The sequence below is a fragment of the Gossypium arboreum genome, chromosome 10 (assembly GCF_025698485.1).
Source record: "Gossypium arboreum isolate Shixiya-1 chromosome 10, ASM2569848v2, whole genome shotgun sequence".
Lineage (NCBI taxonomy): Eukaryota > Viridiplantae > Streptophyta > Magnoliopsida > Malvales > Malvaceae > Gossypium > Gossypium arboreum.
Genome location: NC_069079.1, coordinates 126522358 through 126527973, shown reverse-complemented (window position 1 = coordinate 126527973; position 5616 = coordinate 126522358).

The following is a 5616-nucleotide window of genomic DNA, read 5'->3' as shown; positions in this document are numbered from 1 at the left end:
CATAATCATAATTTCACTGCAAGCTGTCTTCCTGAGCAACAGTCACTAAATCATTTATAACTGGAGCTACGAAACTCCAAATCAAGTTCCGTTAATTTTCCCTGAAAATAGACTCATATATCTTTTATCCATAAAATTTTCAGAATTTTTGGTTTATCCAATCAATACCATATTTTTCTCAAAGTTTCCCATGTTTCACTGTTTGACTAATCTGACCACTCTTCATTACGAATCAAATTTCTCATTGTACAGAATTCAAAATATGTTCTTGTTTATTTCATTAGAAACTAGACTCAATAAGCTTTAATTACATAATTTATTCAGATTCTAATTCATCTCCCACAATTTATGGTGATTTTCCAAAGTCACGTTACTGCTGCTGTCCCAAGCAGATTTATTACCAAATCACTCTTTCACACCTAACTTGCATGCATGTTATTTAAACATGTATATCACCAATCAATCATCACATATCTATGATTTTACTTAAGTATAATCTTCATTTCATCATTTTAAAGCACAACATGTTAGCCGATTTTTTTCCTTTAGCATCTAAGGCACATGCATGTTCATTTGTTTGGCTCAACTTCACCTATCTTCCATTTTTCATCAAAAGAACATGAAACAACAACCATTTCCTTCATTTTAATTCATAACTAAATGCTCACAACACAACTAAAAATCAAAATATACTTCAAGAGTTAAGGTAGAATCAAGAAGAACTCATGAATCTCAAGATAGAAGCAAGGTACCAAGAACTTACCTTCAATCTTCCTCCTCCTAATGACCAAATACTCAAGAGCTTTCTCCTCTATTTTCTCTTCTCTAACTTTCAGCTATGATGAACAAAGATGGACAAAACTTTGTTCTTTTCACCCCTTTTTCTTTTAATAAAACTTTATATTTCATCCATTTAATTCTTTAATACAAAAGACATGATATTCTTATCATGAAACATTTACCTAACCCATTATCATGAAACATTTACCTAACCCATTATCATGGAACATTTACCTAACCTATTATCATGAAACATTTACCTAACCCATTATCATAGAACATTTACCTAACCTATTATCAATTTGTATCAATTTGTACCATAAATTATGGATATCAAGTGTACATTTTGTCTACAACAACATGATGGTTGGCCACTTCATGTAAAATGGGAGGTTTATCATGCAAATCCTCCTATTTTGCACTCCTATTTATTTGGCCACTTCAATTTAGCCTATAGCATTTTCAAACATTTTCACATAGGTCCTATTTCATAATTTCACTCACAAATGACAAAATCAAAGCATGAAATTTTGTCAACATTCACAGAATTCCCGAAAATTGGGGCGTTACAGACCTTCTCGTCTCAAAATATAAAATGTCACATCCAGTAAGTTGGGACACGACGTCTTGAATTTTCGAGAGTGAGCTCGCCTCTTAAAGTTTGCGTATTTTAACTTATTAAAAGGATATTCGTTTGTTTAGAGCAAACAAGAGAAATCGAAACCCAGTGAGTTAGGGCACGTTTTCTCGAATTCTCAAACACCGAACATTGCCTTTATTTTCGAAGAATCTTATTTCGAGGTAACAAAATGTCATACCCGGTAAGTTTAGGGCACAACACCTCGTATCTCCGAGAATAAACATTTTTCAAAACTCAGATCGCGATTTAAAAGAGTATTCCGTTATTTAGGTTAAAGGAGAAAATCGAAACCCAGAAGTTAGGCACGATTGTCTCAATTACCAAATACGAATATCACTTTTATGAAAGAATTATTTTAAGGCCGAGTAAAAAACATAATGTGATTTATAGTAAAACATAAAAGCAAATTACGGTACTAATAACGTAATAATAAGCTGACAAGTGTCAAACATAGTAATACGAGCAATTATGAAAGGTGAAACAATAGCAAGGCTAATAAACAAAAGCATGAAGAAAATGAAATGATCGAATACATAAGTAAATTATCGAAAATAAAATGAATAAAACATGGAACAACAAATGGCAATGATAACGAAAACGATAACAATAATAATATAAATAATAGTATAAAGCGATAATAATACATATAGTATTAAACATGATAATAATAGCAATAATGTAAACATGGAACATATATATGTAAAATACGAGTACTAGATTAAAATAAAAATATAATATTTATTGAAAACAATGATAATATATACAAGAGTAACTAATAAGAACGATACATAAATACATACATGCACGTATTGAAATATATATGTAATAATAGAAATAATAATAAGAATATACATGGTATTAAAATATATGTACATGATATAGTTTTAAGAATATACACAACATGCATGGTATTAAAATGGTATTAAAAAACATAATACATACATATAAGTATTGATAAAAAATGCTAATACTAATAATGGTCATAGTAATTACAATAAGGATGATAATAATAATATTAAAGTAAAGTAAACAAAAGTAATCTCAGATATCAATATATATATATATATACATGTAATGAAAATACACACTACTATATAATAATAATAATAATAATAATAATAATAATAATAATAATAATAATAATAATAATAATAAAGAAATACAAAGAGCAAATATAATAAAAATATTAAATAATGAAAAAGCAATGCTATATATAAAAATATATATATACGTGTATGTACATAAAATATACACTAATATATAATAATAATAGTAATAATAATAATATTAAAATGCAAAAAGTAAACATGATATAATAGTAATATTAAAATAAAGTAATTAAAATAACACTATATATAGAAATGTACATACGCACACATGTAATAAACATACATTAATCAACAGGAAAACAATAGAAGTGTTAATAAAACTAGTATTAGAATAAAAATAAAAATAAATGTAAACATAATAATATAAATAAGATAAATAGAAACAATCAAAAGCAACAGAAAGGATATAATTGAATCTGAGAACACAATTTTGGGGCAAATCGTAATAAATAAAAGAAGAAGGGATTAATTCACACACGTAAATAACCATGAAGGACTAAAACGGACAATAGCTCTTTGTCCCAAAATGCGCAGCTTCAAAGGGACCAAATTGGAAAAGGAGTCAAATTCCTGGGCATAAATTAAAAACAGAACAAAAGAAATTTAAAAGCAAGAAATTGCGGAAGGGCTAAACGCGCAAATAGCCCTTCCGCCAAAACAAACACTCGGATCTCTTCCAGGTGGGTCGGGTCTTTGGGTCGGCACCTAAACGGCACCGTTTTTGGGTCTGGGTCTAGGCACGAAAACGGTGCCATTTTAGTAGGCTATAAAAGCCTAAAATTTTCCAAAAAAATCATTTTCATCAGATTTTTAAAAAAAAAACAGGAGAGAGCTCTCCTCTCCTCTCCTCTTCTCTGCAGATGGCGAGGACTCTACCACAGTCCGATCATCGCCTCATTGTAGGTCTTCTTGTGGCCACCGCATACCTGTGGGTAAAATCGAAAAAATGGTAAAAATTTGATTTTTTTTATTTTTAAAGTATATTTATAATATATGTATATATAGGTAAATAGATTTAAAAAAAAAAAGAAATCAACGATAATAATTAAATAAAATCACCTTGGGCTATTTTGATTTTGACTCTCTGTTTGGGACTGTTTTTCTACTTGGTTTGTTATTATTTGCTTTGAATCACTATTTGTTTACATTCAAAAAAAAAAACTCTTTCCTACAATCCGGTTGTCCCCCCTTTACATAGAATTTTTAAAGGCTTTTATAGCCATTTACAAGTTGCTTGTTGATGATTATTTCTTCTCTCTGCAGGTGCAAGTTGGTAGTGGTTGGAAATGGGTGTGTTGGTGGCAGACAACTGGTAGAGGAGTAGGTGGCCAAGGTGGGGCAACGACTAGGGTTCATCACCACTTTTCTTTGCTGAAAATTGTTTAGGTTTGGGCTAGGGTTTTTTTTAAATTTTGGGTTTGGGTAGTTCTAATTTGGGCTGGTTTTGGGTATTGGGTTTGGGTAGGTTTAGTTATTGTAATTGGGTAGTGGAGGTTTATTTCAGGCCAAAATTGGGCTTGCATAATATGTAAATAAATTCGAAAAGAAAAATGGAAAATAGACCTTAGATTTTGTTGTTTTCGGTTCTCCGGTCTCTGATATGGGGCTATTCCCTGCTCTTGATGTTGCTAAAGTCTCTGTTTTTACTGAAAATAGAATGTTGTTTGCTTTTTATTTTCACAAAAAATGTCGAAGTGTTCCAATGGTTTTTGATTTGGCTTTATATAGCCATTACAAATCCCTTTTTTATATTACATTGTCTTGTCTTTACAGGAAAATGGGCGGTGGAGCATAGGCCATTTGCGCTGTCGACGTGACTGGGACGGTGGGAGTCAGAGGCGGTGGAGGCAAGTGGTTTAGGGTTTCAGATTCTGAAACCCTACACTTGAGGCTAGTTGAGTTTGGGCTTCTGTTTAGGGGTTAGTGGGTTTTGGGTAGGTTATTTGTTTTGGGCCCAAAATTGGGCTTGTACAGTAATTATAAAGACACTTATTTACTTTTGGAAAAGAGCAATAAATGGATTGACCAAAAAACGTGGCGACATAATAATCTATTTTTTTAAAACGTGTGGTTTTGTATTTGGTAGCAATAGCTTCAAGAACTTAATTTCTCGGCAAGTTCCCAGTAAATTCACGATTCAATCATTTTCCTTTTAATTAATTTGTATATATATTAGGATTGAAGTTAAAATATGATAATATTAGAAGATATATATTGATAATTAATTTGTATATTTGTGAGCTATAGATCAAATGGATATATCATTATATATCATTTAGGGCAAGTGCTATAGATCAATTTTTTATTTATTTAAAAAAAACTTATATACAAATCACACATACATAATCCATCATCCACTCAGAATTAAGACATGTCACGCTATAAATGTCATCAGTGAATAAATTTATAAAAAAATTTAGGATCTATTCTACTTAAATCTTGTCCTATGTATTTTTAGTCTAGTTAATTGTAATAAGGCCGCTTAAATCTTGTCCTATGTATTTCTGGTGAACTGGACATCCTTTTATTTACGTTTCAAGTTTTTGGGCTTTTAATTGTAATAAGGCCGCTTAATTATTTTTATGGTTTTAATATGTATTACTAAGATAAGTAATACTTATATTTAACTGTTGAAATTAGATAGCTTTAGGGCGCGTTTTCAAAAACAACAATTGATTTCAAAATAACACGACAACAAGCAAAACTTCCGCAATGAAAGTATTTTCCAAAATTAATCACTTTTCCTAAAAATCGGTTTCCTAGAAATATCCATGACGTTAAGGTGTGGCAATGGCGGTATGCATGTCTAGGATTGGATCCGAATGGAGCTTGGTACTTAAGCGATCCGATGGACTCACCACTTGGAGAATTAGTGAGTTTCATGATTAAAATAATGACCAACCAAAGTTTTTGTCCTTTTGCAATTTGAATTGTTTGAAAGTTTGAATAGTAGTGGCTATGAATGTCTTATAGTAGAAGGCAAATGAGAATTAAGCAAAAGGTTAATGCCAATCAATTTAGACTATGAGTTATATTTTGTAAATTGCAAATGCATTGAGTATATAATTATGGTCATGATTTGATAAA